We start from the raw sequence: 24,322 nt of genomic DNA, 5'->3' as shown, positions 1-24,322 counted from the left end.
TTGTTTCCCAGCTGCTCGTCGTTCTTTCAGCCTTTGATCACTGACTGTACTTCCCGACCGCTCCGCTTCGGCCCATGTCTTTGCAATAATGCGCTCATAGTTGCTTTTCGGCGGAGACTTGGGTGGTTTTGCCAGGGCAGCCAGAGTGCGCTTCACTTTCACCGGATCTACCTTCTCCTCTGGAGGTGGATGTCTCTTTGCTTTCAACCCTTGAAACCAGTCATCCACTTCGGTTCGCGCGATCTTCGTGTTCTCCTCCGGGGTCCTCTCGTATGGTAACTTCTCTGGAGTTTTCAGAGAAGGACCGAATCTGTATGTCCTCCCGCCTCTGGTTGTACTACTAGACGCCGACCGAGCAGACGGAGCGGTTGTCTTCTTTATTTGCTTAAGAGGCGGAGGAGAAGGACTACGACGCGCCGGAGCAGCTGGAGCGGCGGTAGGTCTCTTCCGCCCTTGCTGACGAGGCGGAGAAGGAGGAGGCTGGTTGCTCGGGCGCGTCGGCGTAGGCGGAGAAGGAGGCGGAGTGCCGCCACGCGCCGGAGAAGGATCCGGCTGAGGGCCCTGATCGTCACTCGCCGGAGAAGGAGGCGGTGGAGGAGGCGGAGTGCCCTGACTTGCCGGAGGAGGAGGAGGAGGCGGAGGCGTCCAGTTCGGAAGGTTGATGAGCTCCTTCCGCCATAGGCATGGAGTCTTCAGAGCAGACCCCAGCCGAGTCTCCCCTTCACCGGTAGGGTGGTCAAGCTGGAGGTCCTCAAATCCCTCTGTTATTTCATCCACCATAACCCTAGCATATCCTTCTGGAATCGGCCGACAGTGAAAAGTTGCGCCGGGTTCAGTAGGATAAACAGAGCCAACAGCCGCCTTGACCTTCAAATTCATCCATTGCGTCATAAGGTGGCAATTTTGAGACTCCGTTATAGCATCCACGGGATAGCTGGCAGGAGCCGTCAAGGCATGCTCTGGCTGAAGCAGCTCGGTGGAAACCACGCTGCTTCTGCGATGAGATGGCGGGGTAGCTTCGGGGGAAGCTTCGGCAGTACGTTTGCTGTGATTTTCTTCTCGTTCCTCTATCGCGTCTACCCTTGCTTGCAGCGCCTGCATTTGGGTCTGCTGCACTTTTTTCCTCCTCTCATGGGATTTGTAACCGCCTGCGTTCGGAAACCCAACCTTCCACGGAATGGAGCCTGGCGTGCCTCGTGTCCGTCCAGGGTGCTCAGGATTCCCGAGGGCCATTGAGAGCTCGTCGTTCTCTCTGTCTGGAAAGAACTTCCCTTGCTGCGCTGCTTCGATATACTACTTAAGCTTCCTGACTGGTATGTCCATTTGATCGTTCGTCCAAATGCACTTCCCTGTTACAGGGTCCAAGGTTCCGCCAGCCCCGACGAACCAAGTGCGGCAACGGTCTGGCCAGCTAATTGTCTCTGGTTCGATCCCTTTAGCAACTAGATCATTCTCAGTCTTGGCCCACTTAGGCTGGGCTACGAGGTAGCCACCTGACCCTGTGTGATGGTGAAGCATCTTCTTCGCAGCATTTTTCTTGTTTGTCGCCGACATCTTCTTACTCTTTTCCGATGTCTTGTGGGCCACAAATGCGGTCCAATGACCTCTGATCTTCCCATATCTGCCCTTGAATTCTGGTGTCTCTTTTTTATCGACAAACCTATTCAGCTCTTTCTTCCACCTCCTGAATAGATCTGCCATCCTCTTAAGAGCAAAAGACTTGATTAATTGCTCTTTAACTGGCTTCTCCGGATCATCCTCTGGGGGTAGGGTGAAATTTGACTTCAGCTCAGTCCAAAGATCATTTTTCTGCATATCATTGACATAAGACACCTCAGGGTCTTCTGTGGCCGGCTTAAACCATTGCTGGATGCTTATCGGGATCTTGTCCCTAACCAGAACCCCGCACTGAGCAACGAATGCGCTCTTTGTCCGGAGGGGTTCAATCTGTTGGCCATCGGGCGCGATTGCTATGATCTCTAACTTTTCATCGGAGCTCAACTTTTTCTTCGGGCCTCATCTCTTTACCGAAGTTGTGCTCGATCCGGAGGGCTAGAAAAAAGAACAAAGACTTAATGAATATGTGTACATACCAAAACAATGAATGCATCAATCAGCTAGTCAGCACAGGCTTAACTAATATATATACCTGGCCGGACTCGGTTCGGTCATCGGAGCCGTCATCACGGTCTCCTTCTTGCACCGGCATTGGGTCACCGGAGCCGTCCTCATGTTCTTCTTCTTGCACCGGCATTAGGTCACCGTAGCCAGCTTGTTCACCCTCTCCTTCCAGACCATCGGTGTCGTTGAGAAACAACGAGACGGCATCACTTCCTTCTGCGATTATGTCCCTCAACAACGCTTCTTTTGCTTCGTCTCGGGCGGTGTCCATAGTTTCTACAAATATTTACAACATGGCAATTATTATTCAAACATGACAGATGGATATATTAGTGCCAAACGTAGAACTAGCTACCTAATCATAGCAAGCTATCGGGAGGGGGTATATATCGACAATGACGACACTAAATCTATGTCCCTGGACGACCCTCGTTCCCGATAAAAAAAAGAGGAAGAAGAAGAAAAAAAGATGAGAAGAAAGAATAGAGGAGAAGAACTCCTCTATTCTTTCTTCTCCTCTTTTTTTTCTTCTTCCTCTTCTTTTTTTATCCTCTTCTTCCTCTCATGTTCGAGAGGATCGCCGAGGGGTCGGGAGGTTGCATAGTGTCAAAGGATTCAACAAAACCATGTCTTCATCATTAGGCGAAAGTAACATGTGCATGATGGTACGAAGCTCTTCAAAGTTGTTCTGGAACGGAGTCCCAGATAGGATAATTCGCTTTTTGGTACAAAGTTCAGCAAGAGCCTTCCGAATATCGCTATTTGGAAGGCCTTTGTTGAATTCGTACCAAAAGGCGGATTATTCTATCCGGGACTCCATTCCAGAACAACTTTGCAAAACTTCGTACCAACATGCCCTGGTTACTTCCGGCTAATGATGAAGGCATGGATTTCTTCAATACTTCGACACTAGGAAACCTCTCTCGACCCCTCGGCGATCCTCGACCCCTCGAATCCTCGACGACCCTGGAACCCTTGACCCCTAGATGACCCTGCTGGAACCCTCGACCCTCGACCCTATAGAACCCTCGAACCCTCGACCCTGCAACCCTCGACCCTTGACCCCTTAACGACCCTCGACCCTCTACCCTAGTTCCCGACCCTCGACCCCTCGGAGATCCTCGACACCCTCGTTCCCGATAAGAATTAAGAAGAAGAAGAAGAAGAAGAAGAAGAAGAAGAAGAAGAAGAAGAAGAAGAAGAAGAAGAAGAAGAAGAAGAAGAAGAAGAAGAAGAAGAAGAAGAAGAAGAGGAAAGAGGAGAAGAAGAAAGGAATAGCTAGAGGAGAAGATCGAAGAAAAAAAAGAAGAAGAAAAAAGAGAAGAAGAAGAAAGGAATAGTGGAGAAGAAGAGAAAATAGAATATATTCTATTTTCTCTTCTTCTCCACTATTCCTTTCTTCTTCTCCTCTTCTTCTTCTTCTTTTTTCTTCTTCTTATTTATTTCTCCTCTTCTTTTCCTCTCCTCTTCTTCTTTCTTTCCTCTTCTTATTTTCTTCTTTCCTATCCTTCTTTTTCTAAAATTGTAACTTTTGCATATAGAAAACTTTTCTAAAACTGTAACTTTCTATATAAAACTTTCCTATCAGGAGGGGGAGAAGATCGAAGAAAAAAAAGAAGAAAAAAAGAGGAGAAGAAGAAAGGAATAGAGGAGAAGAAGAAAAAATAGAAAAAAAATTCTATTTTTTCTTCTTCTCCTCTATTCCTTTCTTCTTCTCCTCTTCCTTTTCTTCATCTCCTCTTCTTCTCCTTTTTCCTCTTCTTATTTTCCTTTTTCCTCTCCTAAATATATAAAACTTTTCTAAAAATGAAAGTAACCTAAAATGTACTAAATCAGAGAACATATATAGATAATCCTTTTCTAAATATTTAAACCTAACTTTTGCATATATGAACATATATACACAGAGAACATAAAAACATATATACATTTTTATAAAAAAGAAAAATACAAAATACAAACATATATATGAAAAAAAATCTGAAAAGAAGCAATATACACAATACATATATACATAATATACACAAAGAGGCAATATACACAAGCATATATAATATATATATATATATATATATAACAGGGGAGGGGCGCCGGCCGGACCAACGGGCAGGGCGACGGCAACGGGCGGGCCGCGGCGACGGTGACGGGCGGGGCGGGGCGACGGCGACGTGCGGGGCGGGGCGACGACGACGGGCGGGGCAGGGGCGACGGCGACGGGCGGAGCAGGGGCGACGGCGCGGGGGTGGCCGGCGACGCGGCGCGGGGCGACGGGGAGGGGGCCGGAGATGGCGCACGCAGCGACGAGGAGGAGGCCGGCGATGGCGCAAGCAGCGATGGGGACAAGGCCTGCGGCGGCGCGGGGCGACGGGGACGGGGAGCGGGCGACGACGGGCTCGGGGCGGCGACGACGATGACGAACAGCCTGGGGCGTCGGGGGCGAATGGGAGCGGTTGGCGAAATTTTCACAAGTTCTACCTTATATACCCAGAGCAATGGTCCCGGTTCGTGGCACGAACCGTGACCAATGCCCCCCTTTGGTCCCGGTTGGTGCCACCAACCGGGACTAAAGGGGGGCATTGGTCCCGGTTGGTGCCACGAACCGTGACCAATGCCCCCTTTAGTCCCGGTTGGTGCCACCAACCGGGACCAATGGCCTTGTGCTGCCCCGCGCCCAAAAGTTTAGTCCCACATCGCTAGCTGAAGGGCGCCGGCACTTGTTTATAAGCGCTCGTGTGCCTCCCCATTCGAGCTCCTCTCTTATGCAGGCTTTCGGGCCTAAACTTGCTACTGCCTGTGGGCCTATTGGGCCTTCTGCGGGCCTGAATCCTAGCCCATGTAGGGTTTCTAGTCGTATTCAGGCCGTGGAGGCCCAGTAGGTGGCATTTTTTGGTTTTTTCTTTTTTATTTCTACATTTTTTTGGTTTTTTATTTTTTTATTTCTACTTAAAACTAAATACTTACAGTTTTTTAGTGATTTCTTTTTGCTTTTAGGTCACAAAAATTATAAACTTTCTGTTAGTGCCATTAGTTTTAAATTTTGAATAGTTTAAAGTTGAATTTTTTAAAATTTGTGTGAATCACTAGTTTATGAATAACTTTACTATAAAAATAGAATTTTTTTCTATTTATTTTTTTATACTTACAACTAAATACTTATAGTTTTTTAGTGATTTCTTTTTGATTTTAGGTCACAAAAATTATAAACTTTTTGTTAGTGCCATTAGTTTTAAAATTTTGAATAGTTTACATTTGTATTTTTTAAAATTTGTGTGAATCACTAGTTTATGAATAACTTTACTATAAAAATAGATTTTTTTTTCTTTTTTGCTATTTATTTTTTATTTATACTTACAATTAAATACTTATAGTTTGATTTTAGGTCACAAAAATTATATTCTTTTTGCTATTGAAGAATATTATAGTTTTATTTTAGTTGATCATAACATAATATTTTAATTGATTGTTTTTATTTTCATAAAAGTTTTGTAGTTCATACTGTTTGCTATTAATTCATTCTTTGACCTAAATGACTCTGAAATTGGAAAGCATTTAAAATGAACTTTGAAAAGGTTGAAAGTTGGCATGGTATCATCATTTCACCCACATAGCATGTTCCAAAAAGTAGAGAGGGTTACGACAAAAACTTGATGTACTTCGTGTACAAAATGGACAATCACTTTCGAAGTATCAAAGTTTCGGACAATAACTGCGCCACATCATTGGCTAGGACGAATGGTTCGTCTGTGTACCCAAGATTGTTTAGATCCACTGTTGTCATACCGTACTGTGGGTCTACCTGTACCCCGCCTCCTGACATATTGATCCATTTGCCTCAACACATAAAACCTTGAACCATAAGACATGAAAGCATTTCAAATGAACTCTGAAAAAGTTGAAAGTTGGGATGGTATCATAATTTCACTCACATAGCAAGTGCATGTACAAAACGGACAATGGTAGCATGTTCGTCTGTTACAAATTTGGGATGGTATCATCATAATAGTTGCGGGAGAAAGTCTTCACTTTTTCTTTGCTTGTGTCATTTGCTTATTGCGCCGTAACCATGGATAATATTCATTGTTTATCAGGATGCTTGGGTTAGCCTTGACATTGAAGGGAGGAATTTCATGAAACTTTTCATAATCTTCAGACATGTCTGTCTTGCCGTCCACTCCCAGGATGTCCCTTTTTCCTCAAAGAACTATGTGGCGCTTTGGCTCATCGTATGATGTATTCGCTTCCTTATCTTTTCTTTTTTTCGGTTTGGTAGACATGTCCTTCACATAGATAACCTGTGCCACATCATTGGTCAGGACGAACGGTTCGTCAGTGTACCCAAGATTTTTCAGATCCACTGTTGTCATTCCGTACTGTGGGTCTACCTGTACCCCGCCACCTAACAGATTGACCCATTTGCACTTAAACAAAGGGACCTTAAAATTAGGTCCATAGTCAAGTTCCCATATGTCCACTATGTAACCATAATATGTATCCTTTCCGCTCTCGGTTGCTGCATCAAAGCGGACACCACTGTTTTGGTTGGTGCTCTTTTGATCTTGGGCGATCGTGTAAAATGTATTCCCATTTATCTCGTATCCTTTGTAAGTCAATACAGTCAAAGATGGTCCCCTGGACAACAAGTACAACTCATCACAAACAGTGTTGTCACCTCTGAGACGTGTTTCCAACCAACTACTGAAAGTCCTGATGTGTTCACATGTAATCCAGTCGTCCCACTGCTCTGGGTGTTTGGAGCGCAGACTGTTCTTGTGTTCATCGACATACGGGGTCACCAAGGTAGAGTTCTGTAGAACTGTGTAGTGTGCTTGAGACCAAGAATATCCGTCCCTGTATATTATTGAGTCTCTTCCAAGAGTGCCTTTTCCAGTCAGTCTCCCCTCATACCGTGATTTAGGGAGACCTATCTTGTTAAGGCCAGGAATGAAGTCAACACAAAACCCGATAACATCCTCTGTTTGATGGCCCATGGAGATGCTTCCTTCTGGCCTAGCGCGGTTACGGACATATTTCTTTAGGACTCCCATGAACCTCTCAAAGGGGAACATATTGTGTAGAAATACGGGCCCCAGGATGACAATCTCGTCGACTAGATGAACTAGGACGTGCGTCATGATATTGAAGAAGGATGGTGGGAACACCAGCTCAAAACTGACAAGACATTGCGCCACATCACTCCTTAGCCTTGGTACGATTTCTGAATCGATCACCTTCTGAGAGATTGCATTGAGGAATGCACATAGCTTCACAATGGCTAATCGGACGTTTTCCGGTAGAAGCCCCCTCAATGCAACCGGAAGCAGTTGCGTCATAATCACGTGGCAGTCATGAGACTTTAGGTTCTGAAACTTTTTCTCTGGCATATTTATTATTCCCTTTATATTCGACGAGAAGCCAGTCGTGACCTTCATACTGAGCAGGCATTCAAAGAAGATTTCTTTCTCTTCTTTCGTAAGAGCGTAGCTGGCAGGACCTTTATGCTGCTTCGGAGGCATGCCGTCTTTTTTGTGCAAACGTTGCAGGTCCTCCCGTGCCTCAGGTGTATCTTTTGTCTTCCCATACACGCCCAAGAAGCCTAGCAGGTTCATGCAAAGGTTCTTCGTCACGTGCATCACGTCGATTGAGGAGCGGACCTCTAGGTCTTTCCAGTAGGGTAGGTCCCAAAATATAGATTTCTTCTTCCACATGGGTGCGTGTCCCTCAGCGTCATTCGGCACAGCTAGTCCACCGAGACCCTTTTCAAAGATTACGTAGTGTAAATCATTGACCATAGCAAGCACGTGATCACCGGTGCGCATGGCGGGCTTCTTCCGGTGATCTGCCTCGCCTTTGAAATGCTTGCCTTTCTTTCGACATTGATGGTTGGTCGGAAGAAATCGACGATGGCCCAGGTACACATTCTTCCTGCATTTGTCCAGGTATATACTTTCAGTGTCATCTAAACAGTGCATGCATGTGTGGTATCCTTTGTTTGTCTGTCCTGAAAGGTTACTGAGAGCGGGCCAATCGTTGATGGTCACGAACAGCAACGCCTTAAGGTTAAATTCCTCCTGTCTGTGCTCATCCCACGTACGTACACCGTTTCCATTCCAAAGCTGTAAAAGTTCTTCAACTAATGGCCTTAGGTACACATCAATGTCGTTCCGGGTTGCTTAGGGCCTTGGATGAGAACTGGCATCATAATGAACTTCCGCTTCATGCACATCCAAGGAGGAAGGTTATACATACATAGTCACGGGCCAGGTGCTGTGATTGCTGCTCTGCTCCCCGAAAGGATTAATGCCATCCGCGCTTAAAGCAAACCATACATTCCTTGGGTCCTTTGCAAACTCATCCCAGTACTTTCTCTCGATTTTTCTCCATTGCGACCCGTCAGCGGGTGCTCTCAACTTCCCATCTTTCTTTCGGTTCTCACAGTGCCATCGCATCAACTTGGCATGCTCTTCGTTTTTGAACAGACGTTTCAACCGTGGTATTATAGGAGCATACCACATCACCTTCGCAGGAACCCTCTTCCTGGGGGGCTCACCGTCAACATCACCAGGGTCATCTCGTCTGATCTTATACCGCAATGCACCGCATACCGGGCATGCGTTCAGATCCTTGTATGCACCGCGGTAGAGGATGCAGTCGTTAGGGCATGCATGTATCTTCTCCACCTCCAATCCTAGAGGGCATACGACCTTCTTTACTGCGTATGTACTGTCGGGCAATTCGTTATCCTTTGGAAGCTTCTTCTTCAATATTTTCAGTAGCTTCTCAAATCATTTATCAGCCACAGCATTCTCTGCCTTCCACTGCAGCAATTCCAGTACAGTACCGAGCTTTGTGTTGCCATCTTCGCAATTGGGGTATAACCTTTTTTGTGATCCTCTAACATGCGATCGAACTTCAGCTTCTCCTTTTGACTAATGCATTGCGTCCTTGCATCGACAATGACCCGGCGGAGATCATCATCATCGGGCACATCGTCTGGTTCCTCTTGATCTTCAGCAGCTTCACCCGTGGCAGCATCATTGGGCACATCGTCTGGTTCCTCTTGATCTTCACCAGCTCCCCCCGTTGCAGCATCACCGTATTCAGGGGGCACATAGTTGTCATCGTACTCTTCTTCTTCGCCGTCTTCCATCATAACCCCTATTTCTCCGTGCCTCGTCCAAACATTATAGTGTGGCATGAAACCCTTGTAAAGCAGGTGGGAGTGAAGGATTTTCTGGTTAGAGTAAGACCTTGTATTCCCAGATTCAGTGCATGGACAACACATAAAACCATTCTGCTTGTTTGCCTCAGCCGCATCGAGAAACTCATGCACGCCCTTAATGTACTCGCGGGTATGTATGTCACCGTACATCCATTGCCGGTTCATCTGCGTGCATTATATATAATTAAGTGTCCAAATTAATAGAAGTTCATCATCACATTAAAACCAAAGTGCATACATAGTTCTCATCTAACAACATATAGCTCTCCAAAGCATCTAATTAATTAAACCATACATTGAAACTATGTAAAACATTTCAATGCGAAAACAAATGCGATCATAATCGCAACCAAGGTAACAATTGATCCAACGGCATAATGATACCAAGCCTCGGTATGAATGGTATATTTTCTAGTCTTTCTAATCTTCAAGCGCATTGCATCCATCTTGATCTTGTGATCATCGACGACATCCGCAACATGCAACTCCAATATCATCTTCTCCTCCTTAATTTTTTTTATTTTTTCCTTCAACAAATTGTTTTCTTCTTCAACTAAATTTAACCTCTCGACAATAGGGTCGGTTGGCATTTCCGATTCACATACATCCTAGATAAATAAAATCTATGTCACGTCGGTCGGCATAATTTTCATAAAAAATAAATGAACCAATAGTTATAAAGATAATATACATACCACATCCGAATCATAGACAGGACGAGGGCCGACGGGGGCGGATACCAAAACCATCGCACTATATAAGATGCAATAATAAATGTAAGAAAATGATACAAGTATCTATCTAAACATACAAGTAAGAATATTTTTCCTTTCAGAAAGAAGATAAGAACAAGAGGCTCACCACGGTGGTGTCGGTGATGAGATCGGCGCGGGTGATCGACGACGGTGAAGACGGTGACGGGGCATGATGGACCGCTAAATCTAGACAAATCTCGAGGAAAATGGAGTTTGGAGGTCGAGCTTCGAGAGGAGAAAGCTTAAGTAGTGTGGCTCGGGCATTCCATCGAACACCTCATGTGCATAGGAGGTGAGCTAGAGCACCACAAAGCCCTCTCCCCCTCGGCCAGAAAAAACAGAGCACTGTGCTCTGCTCTTGCGCGAGGGGGTATATATAGGCACCTCATTGGTCCCGGTTGGTGACATGAGCCGGGACTAAAGGGGAGCCTTTGGTCCCGGCTCAAGCCACCAACCGGGACCAATGGTGGTGGGCCAGGAGCGAGGCCCATTGGTCCTGGTTCATCCCACAAACCGGGACCAAAAGGTCCAGATGAACCGGGACCAATGGCCTACGTGGCCCGGTCGGCCCCCTGGGCTCACGAACCGGGATCAATGCCCACATTGGTCCCGGTTCTAGACTGAACCGGAACTAATGGGCTGACCCGGCCTGGACCATAGCCCTGTTTTCTACTAGTGAATGTAAATCCTAGTGTATATTGCTATATGACGTATGAATATTGCCTTGTCAATTGCTTCTGCTGAGAGGTCACCTGTTGGACTCCCATGTTGGACTGCCAATATTTGGCCTGAATCAATGCTTGCATCGTAAATAGTCTTCTCTTTGCAACAACCTCAAAAGTTTGGTAGTTTTGGTTTTTTTTAGGGGTGGTAGTTTTGGTCGTTGATGGCCATGTTGTAGCGTTACTTCTGCTAGCTGGTGTACCGATGAATGTAGCTTTCTGTTGTTCATGCTGGGCTGGTTGACATGGGAGGTCTACCATTACCCAGGCTTCTATGGCATCATGAGGTCGTGTCTAGTGGTCATAGCCATGAATCTACAGTTTGGCTTTGAGACTGACTACCTCACGTAGAACGCAATGCAACATGTAGATCACCGATTATCCTTTATCATGCATAAATGTAAGTGATCATAACTTTGAAGATGTTGCAAACATTTCTCTTCAAAGTGCCAAGGAAATTATCAGTTCATGAAAAACAGCTATTTATTTTCTCGTCGAATTGTACAAACACAAATAGTACTCACTTTCTTCCAAGCGATGACGCGTAAGACACCCTAACATGCTGCACGTGGTTAAGAGTTAATTAGGAGGTATCCAGTATCTCATATCAAAGTCCTCGGAAAAGTCCAGGAGGGAGCTAATTAATCATGATTCTTCCCTGGACGATGAAGGTTTCACGTCAAACAAACTAAGATGACCAGAAGACAGCAAGAAGGGACGTTTCTTTGTAGGATGAATACAGCTACAGTACAAAGTGTATTTAGTGGTACAGTATGTACTGTATTACATAACTAAAAATAAACTAAGCATGCCTTCTTTCAGGTCAAGCTTTGCCTCTGCCAACTACTGTCATCGCCAGCAGCACCTGCTCCAAAGAACATCCGGTCAGTCTACAACATAACTGCATCGTAGGGAATTAACAACCTATAGTGTGATATAGAATTTTTAAAGAACACACTACCTCCAGCGCTACACAGTGTATTCCAGATTGAACCATGGGAGCAAAGCTTTGATGAATACATCAAATATTTCCTCCTCAATATCGACACCATTGAAAATCTATTGTGCAATTTCCTCGTTAGATATGACCCCATCATCTTCTAATTTTTTCGCGCCCACCTCCACGGCAAAACTCATCATTGCACTCCTGATGTTTGGCACTACATGTTCACCAATTTTCTGCTAATCGAATACATGCCCTGAGAAAGAACACTTATATATACCCCCGCCGTCCGAAATTACTTGCGGAAATGGCTCTTCACTTCGTCTGTCAGGCTTTGCACCTTCATCAGCTCCTTTTGATCTGCTTTGGAGTAGGAACTGCTATCATGTCAAGAAAACACAATCATGTAAGCCTCAATAATTTGATGCTTATGTCTCTATGAATGAAATTTATTAATTGCTAGTTTGCTACATGTAGTACGTGTTCCTGATCTTATATCTAGAAATTGGAGAAAATTGTATTTCAGAAACTCTCACCTTGGGGCCATCGAGTTGGTGCAGGGCAATGACGAACCGTCGGTGCAGCTACGGCGATCAACAACACCGCGCCTTCCTCGCTTGCCGCTGCTTTTGTGCTGTGTGCTGCGAGCCTGCGAGTGAGACTGGAGGCTAGGAAAAGGAACAGCCGGTGTCGGGCGGATGCAGCCCTCGCCGCTTCTTGCGCAATCCCACAAACTAACAGCGGCTTTCTTCAGCATCGCCGCTAGCAGCAGCCGGAGAGGTCTTGATACGTGCGCATCCCCAGAGCCTTGTCATCCTTCCTCAAACTCGCCGGCACAAACGCCAGCGCGCCAGAGACAACTGCCAACACCAGATTTGTTATGTGAAGCTTTTCTGAAATAGGGCTTCACTTGCACAGTTGTACAACATAATTTGTAAAGCATGCAGACGGCAGTTCACAAATGAATCTTGAAAAGGAAAAAAGAACTCGTGCACATCAATCAACAACAAATACCACTGAATTACGGTTAAGTGGATCCATCCTCTTGAAAGTGAATGAGCACGCATCGGAGGAACCGAGGCGATGGTGAATATACCTGCGGCCGCTTGCCTGGAGCTGCGCCGTTGCCCAACTGGTGAGGACGTAGTTGCGTCTCTTGGGCGGGCAGCCGAACAGGGAACGGAAGCCGATGGTGACCGCGTCACACACCAGTGGAAAGGCGGCTCGCACATGTATGTCGCGGCCGCCGCCACGCAGCCGGTGCAGCAGGAGGAGCCAGCAGGCCAGAGTGTCGTCCATGGGTTGTCAAGGAGCGGCGGGAGCAGGTACCTACGTGTCGGCACAAATCATGTACCTCTCCATCCTCTCGTGCTGCCGCTGGAGCTCCTGGTGCCGCGCCTCGTAGCCCCACCGGGCGAACAACACCTGTGAGCCTCTAGCAGAGGGACCCGACGCCGGCGGCCAAGGACGGCAGGTCCTTCGATAGGAGACGTTTGAGGTTGGCCTCCTCGGATGAAGGCCGCGACATCAGCAGTGGCTGCACCCCCGCGGCCTTCCTGACGCGCTTGGAGCGGCCCACGCGGTGGTTACGGCACGAGGGGCGGAGTATGGCGAGGATGTAGCAGCCGACTCTCGCTCGCATGGGGCACGCTGCACGAGGAGCCGAGCGAGGCCAGTACGTAGTAGTCGGCTCCTTCCCGCGAGACGATTCTTATATATAGCCATATACGGCGGTGCAGTGATCGCACGGGACCTTACGGGAAGGCGGTAGATGCATGCGGCAAGGTCTCTAGATTAGACGACGGAAGCGGCACCGATAAGAAGAACCAGCGTCCTCTAGATTACACGACCGAAGCACCAGGGATTTCTTTACGGTAAAAGCGGACCGACTACGCACACCACCACACGTGGATCGGAAAGAAACGGCCTTGCAGAGCGACATGAAAGAAGCCCGCCCATGCAAACAACACAGAACCGCCCGACAGCGACAGAAGCGGAAGCCAGGGCCGAATACCAACGGAAAGCGACGTAAGAACTGCGCCAACAGCGGCACGACCATATCTACCGATAGCGACATACACGGAACCCAACGGCGAATACCCAATAGAAATCAAAGGAAGCAGAACGACCACGCCAGACTACCGCCCAGCCAACAAAAAATGCTAAATCAACCAAACCGAATGCCACACCCGTTCAAAAAAATTCAATGAAATAAGTGGATCCACGAGCCGTTTGTACACCGCCACATACCAAATTAATACCACGTGGCACATACACAATACATCATGTGTCTTTTTCACCCAAGTGGCTGATTCTCACAGCGAAAACTTTGGCTGGAATAGATGTTTGGGTATTGCGCATCTAGTTTGTCCTGCACAAGAGTCATGGTGTGAATAACTTTGTGCACAAAAGAGAGATAGGTTAATCCATTCAAAATATTTATGTTTCTAAAAAAATTCCTTACTGTACGGTCCGTGTTGACATGTCAAAGTACAATTTATAACAGAAGTGGTGTAGAAAAACGTGTGTTAATATCATCCATTATGTGTACTAGCAGGACGTGGTGGCAAGGACACTGGATAAGAAGTGAAAAGGTAATTAGGTGACTAACTAAGTTAATGTGCAAATTGGAAACATAAAAAAACGATCCGCTAGCTAGTTAATATCGTTTTCCTTGTATGGGCTAATTGCATATGAACATCGAGTGGTATTCATGCCTGTTAGAGTAAGCTCATCGCCCCCAGCCAGTGTAAGCGTCACAGCCATCGGGCTCCACAACTAGCACCATAGTCTCATTGCTAGAGCATAATACACTGCATATCCATAGAATACCGGGCCCGGCACCATGAGGACTTCCTATCACCACCTTGTTCATCCAACCACATCGCGCACATCCCCAAATTGAGTCCCACCCCATCATGCCTCCACCAGTCCACTTAGCACCGAGCCCTGACCACCGAGCCTCAATGACCGCCCACTGCAAGGAGTTCTGAGGCTGGACACCACGCTGAGCGTGCATTCACCCAGGGGCCGGTTGTGACACTTTGTCCGTGTAAGATAGTCCTGCCGCTGGTAACCATCGCACGGGCTTTGCCCGATGGTGGCAAGTGGAGATCAGGAGGGAGGGGGAGGGGACGGTGTTGGCGGTGCTAGGGCTTATGACCAACCGTTGAAGTATTCAATGCCCATAACCTTTGAAGAAGTTCTATAAGTAGTGCTAGTTGAACATGAGTCGCATGTTGCTTTTGTTTATGTTCAATGTGAAGGATATGCTTAACGGGAGCATGGTAAGAAAATCCTAATGTTTAAGCTAACATACACCAATACCACAGAAACTCTAATATCAAGGAGTTTTCAAGGCCCCATAATACTGACTTTTAGAACTGTGATTCACACACATTGTTGTCACACCACATCCCTGCATAATCACCATCTTGTTTGGATTCACAAGCGTGATACATGACACTTGACAACCAAGCAATATTCTAGCTATAGAGCGTCATAAATGATCACCCCTCATGCATGCATGATAAACGTCTCCAACCAGCACCAGAAGCTTCTTGATCCTAGCATGCCACTAGTAGAAAAAGGGTCAAATGTGAAGCACATTAGTGCCGGTTTGAATTTGAGCCGGCACTAATGTGACCATTAGTGTCGGTTCCAACGGCTAGGCGGGCGGGCATCATTATTACCGGTTCGTGGGCAACCTTTAGTACCGGTTCATGCCACGAACCGGTACTAATGAGGCCAGTGTGGCTGTGGTCAGGCTGGGGCCCTCACGAAGACCTTTAGTACCGGTTCATGGCATGAACCGGTACTAGAGTTTCTTAGTAAGCTGATTTTTAGTCCCACCTCGCCAAGAGAGAGGCAGTGTGAGCGGTTTATAAGGCATGAGTGCAGAGACAATGACGAAGAGGCGCAATGCTCAACTGCACGTTGATTAGCTTCAATCCTTCGGAATAGCATAGATTGCACTGAGCTATGTGCAGTGCAGTCTACACTATTCCGAAAGGCTTGAAGCAAATTAACCAGCATTGCACCTCTTTTTTATTTTTAATAACTTATTTTAACTCCGAACTTCTTGTGTTCCGTATGCAGCATTCAAAGCGACGTCATCAACTTCCAACATGTTCTGACATCATTTTTTGTTATTCAGTCATTTACCGAATTGTTTAAAGAGCTAACTGGCCGTGAAATTGAATATCTCTACAAAATGAACTGTGAAAATGTTGAAATTTAGCATGGTATCATCATTGCACCCGCATAGCATGTGCGAAAGAGTAGAGAGGGTCACGGCAAAAACTGGACGCACTTCGTGTACAAACTGGACAATCTCTTTCGGAGTATCAGGGTTTCGGACGAGAACTCATCTGTTACACGAGCACTTCAATGTGTTTTAAACTTATTTGAACTTCGTACTTCTTTTGTGTTTAGTATGCAGCATTCAAAGCGATGTCATCAATTTCCAACATGTTCTGAGATCGTTTGTTTTTCAATCATTTACCGAATTGTTTAAAGAGCTAAATGACCGTGAAATTGAAAATCACTAGAAAATGAACTGTGAAAATGTTGAAACTTGGCATGGTATCATCATTTCACCCGCATAGCATGTGCGAAAGAGTAGAGAGGGTCACGGCAAAAACTGGACGCACTTCGTGTACAAACTGGACAATCTCTTTCGGAGTATCAGGGTTTCAGACGAGAACTCATCTGTTACACGGGCACTTCAATGTGTTTTAAACTTATTTGAACTCCGGACTTCTTTTGTGTTTATTATGCAGCATTCAAAGCGATGTCATCAATTTCCAACATGTTCTGACATCATTTGTTGTTTTTCAGTCATTTACCTAATTGTTTAAAGAGCTAAATGACCGTGAAATTGAAAACCACTACAAAATGAACTATGAAAATGTTGAAACTTGGCATGGTATCATCATTTCACCCGCATAGCATGTGCGAAAGAGTAGAGAGGGTCACGGCAAAAACTGGACGCACTTCGTGTACAAACTGGACAATCTCTTTCGGAGTATCAGGGTTTCGGACGAGAACTCATCTGTTACACGAGCACTTCAATGTGTTTTAAACTTATTTGAACTTCGTACTTCTTTTGTGTTTAGTATGCAGCATTCAAAGCGATGTCATCAATTTCCAACATGTTCTGAGATCATTTGTTTTTCAATCATTTACCGAATTGTTTAAAGAGCTAAATGACCGTGAAATTGAAAATCACTAGAAAATGAACTGTGAAAATGTTGAAACTTGGCATGGTATCATCATTTCACCCGCATAGCATGTGCGAAAGAGTAGAGAGGGTCACGGCAAAAACTGGACGCACTTCGTGTACAAACTGGACAATCTCTTTCGGAGTATCAGGGTTTCAGACGAGAACTCATCTGTTACACGGGCACATCAATGTGTTTTAAACTTATTTGAACTCCGGACTTCTTTTGTGTTTATTATGCAGCATTCAAAGCGATGTCATCAATTTCCAACATGTTCTGACATCATTTGTTGTTTTTCAGTCATTTACCTAATTGTTTAAAGAGCTAAATGACCGTGAAATTGAAAACCACTACAAAATGAACTATGAAAATGTTGAAACTTGGCATGGTATCATCATTTCACCCGCATAGCATGTGCGAAAGAGTAGAGAGGGTCACGGCAAAAACTGGACGCACTTCGTGTACAAACTGGACAATCTCTTTCGGAGTATCAGGGTTTCAGACGAGAACTCATCTGTTACACGGGCACTTCAATGTGTTTTAAACTTATTTGAACTCCGGACTTCTTTTGTGTTTATTATGCAGCATTCAAAGCGAGGTCATCAATTTCCAACATGTTCTGACATCATTTGTTGCTTTTCAGTCATTTATCTAATTGTTTAGAGAGCTAAATGACCGTTAAATTGAAAATCACTACAAAATGAACTCTGAAAATGTTGAAACTTGGCATGGTATCATCATTTCACCTGCATAGCATGTGCAAAAGAGTAGAGAGGTTCATGGCAAAAACTGGATTCACTTCGTGTACAAACTGGACAATCTCTTTCGGAGTATCAGGGTTTCAGACGAGAACTCATCTGTTACACGGGCACTTCAATGTTTTTTAAACTTATTGGAACTCCGGAGTTCTTTTGTGTTTAGTATGCAGCATTCAAAGTGACGTCATCAATTTCCAACATGTTCTGACATCATTTGTTGTTTTTCAGTCATTTACCTAATTGTTTAGAGAGCTAAATGACCGTGAAATTGAAAATCACTACAAAGTGAACTCTGAAAATGTTGAAACTTGGCATGGTATCATCATTTCACGCGCATAGCATGTGCGAAAGAGTAGAGAGGGTCACGGCAAAAACTGGACGCACTTCGTGTACAAACTGGACAATCCCTTTCGGAGTATCAGGGTTTCGGACGAGAACTCATCTGTTACACGGGCACTTCAATGTTTTCTAAACTTATTTGAACTCCGGACTTCTTTTTGTTTAGTATGCAGCATTCAAAGCGACGTCATCAATTTCCAACATGTTCTGACATCATTTGTTGTTTTTCAGTCATTTACCTAATTGTTTAGAGAGCTAAATGACCGTGAAATTGAAAATCACTACAAAATGAACTCTGAAAATGTTGAAACTTGGCATGGTATCATCATTTCACCCGCATAGCATGTGCGAAAGAGTAGAGAGGGTCACGCCAAAAACTGGACGCACTTCGTGTACAAACTGGACAATCTCTTTTGGAGTATCAGGGTTTCGAACGAGAACTCATCTGTTACACGGGCACTTCAATATTTTTTAAACTTATTTGAACTCCGTACTTTTTTGTGTTCATCATGCAGCATTCAAAGTGACGTCATCAATTTCCAACATGTTCTGACATCATTTGTTGCTTTTCAGTCATTTACCTAATTGTTTAGAGAGCTAAATGACCGCGAAATTGAAAATCACTACAAAATGAACTCTGAAAATGTTGAAACTTGGCATGGTATCATCATTTCACCCGCATAGCATGTGCGAAAGAGTAGAGAGGGTCACGGCAAAAACTGGACGCACTTCGTGTACAAACTGGACAATCTCTTTCGGAGTATCAGGGTTTCGGACGAGAACTCATCGGTTACACGGCACTTCAATGTTTTTTAAATTTATTTGAACTTCGGACTTCTTTTGTGTTTAGTATGCAGCATTCAAAGCGACATCATCAATTTCCAACATGTTCTGACATCATTTGTTGTTTTTCAGTCATTTACCTAATTGTTTAGAGAGCTAAATGACCATGAAATTGAAAATCAGTACAAAATGAACTCTGAAAATGTTGAAACTTGGCATGGTATCATCATTTCACCCGCATAGCATGTGCGAAAGAGTAGAGAGGGTCACGGCAAAAACTGGACGCACTTCGTGTACAAACTGGACAATCTCTTTCGAAGTATCAGGGTTTCGGACGAGAACTCATCTGTTACACGGGCACTTCAATGTTTTTTAAACTTATTTGAACTCCGTACTTCTTTTGTGTTTAGTATGCAGCATTCAAAGCGACGTCATCAATTTCCAACATGTCCTGACATCATTTGTTGTTTTTTAGTCATTTACCTAATTGTTTAGAGAGCTAAATGACCGTGAAATTGAAAATCGCTACAAAATGAACTCTGAAAATGTTGAAACTTGCAATGGTATTATCTTTTCACCCGCATAGCATGTGCGAAAGAGTACAGAAGGTCACAAAGAAACTAAATACAGAAAAAAAAAACTATTCAGAAATAAATAGAAGAAAATAAATAAAGTAGAAAAGAAAAAAACTATATAAAAAATTACTCAAAAATAAATAGAAGAAAATAAATAATGCAGAAAATAAAAAACTATATAAAAAATTTGTTGGGGCACTGTCCAGTGGGCTTGCCAGACCTGGGGTGTGCAAATGCAGGCCCAGAAGGGCCAGCAGGCTCACAGGGCAGCGCGCCATAGTTAGGCCCAGAAGCCTGCTATATAGAGAAGTTCGAATGAGCAGCCGCGGCTGGGTTTATAAACCAGTGCGGCTGCCCTTCGCTCGGCGAGGTGGGACTAAACATTATGCACCGCCGGTGGCAGCGCACAACCATTAGTACCGGTTGGTGGCTCCAACCGGTACTAATGATTGGGCCTTTAGTACCGGTTCGTGGCACGAACCGGTACTAAAGGGGCCGTTTCCCATCCCTTGGCCTGGCGAAAATTAGCCTTTGGTACCGGTTGGTGGCTATAACCGGTACTAAAGGTCCCTCCTATATATATGGCACTTACGAAAAATTCAGTTTCATCGACCACCACTTCTTCTCGATCCAACTTCTTCGCGCGACATCGCCGCCGTCGCCCATCGCGCGCCGCCCTCGCAGGCCCCGCCGCCCCCGCCGCCCGTCGTCGCCGTCACCGCCGTCGCCCCCGCCGCCCGTCGTCGCCGCCCCGTACTACATCGTCGTCTCGTTCGCACCGTCGCCCCCGGCCCGCCGCTCGTCGTCGCGCCGTCCCCGTCGCATCGCCGTCTCGCGTCGCCGCCCGTACGCCGCCGCCCCCGCTCATACACACACACACATTGTTTTTACTTATTTTCTATTTTCTGTTGTTTAGATTAATGTTAGATAAATTACGTAGGTAATAATGTTAGAATGTTAATGTTAGATGAATTATATGGAAAATATGTTAAATATTAATGCAATTTTAGATCAATTAGCTAGATATTAATTAGGTATATATATATGAGATTTGAACTAGTTGAATTAATATAACTAGTTTATTTTTAGTATGAAAATTAATAGAACAAGTTTATTTTTAGTAAGAAAATTTAGGTATATGAGATTTGATGATCTGATCAAAATATTACTATATAGAACTACCTACTTTATTTTAGTAAGAAATTAATAGAACTAGTTTATTTTTAGTAAATGCTTAGTTGAATTAATAGAACTAGTTTATTTAGTTGAATTAATAGAACTAGTAAGTGTTTAATGTTTCACCTATATATGAACATATGTTAGAAATTAATGTCAAATGTTAGATGAATTAGATATAAATTATATATTAGATATATATTTAATTTAGTTATATGAGATTTCATTATCTAATTAACATTTTATTATATAGAACTAGCTATCTTATTTTTAGTAAAAAAATTAATAGAACTAGTTTAGTTGAATTAGTTGAATTAATTAATCAAACTAGTTAGTTGAATTAGTTGAGCTACTTTATTTAGGTATATTTTTCGTAAGTGCTTAGTTGAATTAGTTCAATTAATTAGTTGAACTAGTTGAATTAACAGAAATAATAGAACTAATAGAACTAATAAGTGTTTAATGTTTCACATATGAACATATGAATGTCGTCTGACGACGAACACGATTTCATTATGTGCGAATACTGCGAAGACCAGCGCGGCCTGCGCGGCAGAAATTTTCAAGTTGATGATAAACGCTTCAGCATCAAGCTAGATGAGAACTTCGAAGTGGATACAGTAAGTCACAACGACAAGTTCTTTTTCGTAATTAAGCATGACTTATGCTTCATTTGCTTCAACTTTTAATTTTAATTTTTCACTATTCTACTAGCGTATCCCCTGCCATGCAAGAATTTTTGTCTTGGATAAGATAGGTTTCGGTCCTAACGAAACTATGGAGGTAAAAAGAGTTTACTTGAAGACCGAGAATGGTTATACCTTCAACGTCAAATTATACAATGCAGACACATACACCTATTTTGAATGCAAAACTTGTCAAGCACTATGCAAGGCTTATGCATTTGAGCCTGATATGGTTATCACCTTTGATATTCGTCCGGAAGATGATATTGAAGGTAATAGAGACATCTGGGTCGATGTGCAGACGCCTCCAGTTCTACCATTATGTGAGTTTCTTAACCATATTTATGTCTTCGATATGAGATTATTTGAACCAGTTGAATAATTAATAGATCTCAATTTATATTGACAGCTTACTTCCAATCAAGCAAATATGTCCGGCGCTTGGTAGACAGGACCGTCCACTGTCCCGGGGCTGAACTAAACTGCGAGGAGACAAGTCATTATGTTTCATGGCTTGAGGATCTTGATGCTGTCAACACAAAAAAAAATTCCTGCACTTAGAAATGTTAGTACTCAAAACGTGCGACCAATAGTGTTCGTACTGAACTACGGTCACATATATTTAGGAAAGATGGTAAGATTTCTACTATTTCTCCTCGGTGCATCTTTTGCATACATTATTTTTTTAAGCTAAACTTCATTGCTAAGTATGTTACTATACGATGTTCTTCAACAGGGACTCCCGATGAATGTTGTGCCTGATTGGATCGAGACTAAAGGTATCATGAATATTGTTAGCTTACGGCCAAGATATCCTACAATGCACTTTAGTGCATTCAGGATTTATAGTAAAAGACTGGAGCAAAATTGTGAACGATCACAGAGAAGTAATAGGGGGCAGCAATCAGAAGCGCAACCCACGATTAGGAGACCGGTTCATCTGCATTCTCCAATATGATGAATCAGGAAAGCTATACATGTTCTATGCTATTTTACCTGAGAGAGAGCAGCAGGAGTGATTAATTAGCTAGTTCATGCTCTTAGTACTTGTCCTCTCATGTCCGTGTTCTTCGTCCTGAACTTAATCTCAAAGAGTGATTTGCTTTTGTGGTGTTATGAACGCTTATAATATCATTACCATGTTGAACTCGATGATATCTTTGCTTCTGGTACAAGTGAATGTTTCTTCTTTAAGCTAGTGTTGGTGGTGATTAGATAGCGGTAATGACTATATGATGATTAAGTAGTGGTAATGAGACGACTATTATATGATGATTTTTAGCTAGCTATGAAAACTGTTGTTGGTGATGATGTATATGATGCAAGAGTTTTTATATTAATATGATGATGATGATGATGAGTTATTATATCATTTATGAAAGAAACTGCATATTAGTTTCAACTGGATGGATTCTAGCTAAGTGATCAAGTATATGCCATATCCATATTACCTCGATCACTTAATTAGGTGATCAAGTATATATAATATGGATATGACATATACTTGATGACTTAGCTAGGATCCACATGCATCCGGTCAAACTAGTCTGCGGTACATTCACCTAATGATTTAACAACTCATTATAATGTAAAACAATCACTAAATTAAATTGAAAACACAAAATTAAAGTAAAAATAAAAAATAAAACCAAAACGCACCCAAACATTTAGTACCAGTTGATGTTACCAACCGGTACTAATGTCCTACGCGCCCACGGAGCTGGCTCGTGCCACGTGGTTGCCCTTTAGCACCGGTTCATGCTGAACCGGTACTAAAGGGGGGGCCTTTAGTGCCCACACTTTAGTGCCGGTTACCGAACCGGCACTAAAGGGCCTTACGAACCGGTGCTATTGCCCGGTTCTGCACTAGTGTGCAATCCTTTCAGTCTTCTTGTGGCCATCGTATCACTCTGACATGCCTCGTGGCTTGGCCACTTATGGGGCACTGGAGGTACACACAAGCCTCATCTGCTGATGATGGATATGTTTAGTAGTTTTTGGTGGTACTTCTATAATTGTTTCTTTTTGAACATGAAAAGTGGATTTAATGTGCAGATCTATAAATCCCATTACATTTAATGCATGTAGGGCTCTCTGTATGAGATAAGTATCATCAAATGATAGGGCTGGTGTGTATCACGCTCTCTTTTGTTGTGTAGTCTGATGATAATATACAAGAGAACAAAAATATGAAGATTGTGGAATCATTGGGGTGGACCATGAAATGAAGTGTCAAAGATAATCACTACAAGTTCAAAGATAGTGTCGTGCATCACGGCTTCCCTTGTTTTGTAGTAGAATATGCCTGACAACAAAAGGTATGAAATATGTTGTGGCTATGAGATAAATAAATCAAACAAAATAGAAAGATACAATGACAATGATCAATACGTGTAGCACCCTCCATGCGATATTTATCATGAGAGCAAGTATTATAGTTTTGCAAAAGAACTGTAACATGTATGAGATGTAGTATGTGTGCAATATTTCAATAAACAAACATAACTACTTGAGACATGTGAAAAGAATGCAATCTTTCAAATTCTGTCTACCACTAGTGTAGATTCTCTTCTTTTCAATAGACATTCACTTTCTTCTTGCTCAAAATGTACATACATATTCTGAACCCATTAAATACATTCACTTTCTTCTTGCTCAATTTTTTCTGAAGATCTATATATTGTCATTTTTTTCATGTGACTGCAAGACCAGAACAGGAAGAAATAGTGTATGAACTCATATGCTGGTAAAAGTTTCAACAGTTACTAAGATTGTAAAATTTTGTATTGGTGCCATCTCTCTCTCTCTCTCTCTCTCTCTCTCTCTCTCTCTCCTCTCTCTCTCCCTCTCTCTCTCAAAACGTGTGTGTCTCTCACAAAACCTCTTTTTAACCTGCAGGTCCACTAGGCACAAGAACCACGTAGATCCTGCCATGCTAAACTCCTTGTTTTTTGATTTTTTAGTGTATGGGAGACACATAAAGTATAAATGTGAATGCCACAATTTGAACACTGGTGGCTATG

At 43.7% G+C, this 24,322-nt stretch overlaps 1 long non-coding RNA gene across 1 annotated transcript; it reads right to left on the bottom strand.

The window, feature by feature from the left end:
• Positions 1-11,368: 11,368 nt before the first annotated feature.
• Positions 11,369-13,558, bottom strand: LOC125540683 (uncharacterized). The gene is made up of 4 exons (XR_015614925.1): positions 12,857-13,558; positions 12,297-12,620; positions 11,779-12,137; positions 11,369-11,682 (listed from the first exon to the last, which is right to left on the bottom strand). It is a non-coding gene; the product is annotated as an uncharacterized LOC125540683 (long non-coding RNA).
• Between the last annotated feature and the right edge of the window lie 10,764 nt (positions 13,559-24,322).

Source organism: Triticum urartu, chromosome 2A (genome assembly GCF_056163025.1).
Source record: "Triticum urartu cultivar PI428250 chromosome 2A, HENAU_Tu73, whole genome shotgun sequence".
NCBI lineage: Eukaryota > Viridiplantae > Streptophyta > Magnoliopsida > Poales > Poaceae > Triticum > Triticum urartu.
This window is presented reverse-complemented; position numbering and strand designations above follow the sequence as displayed.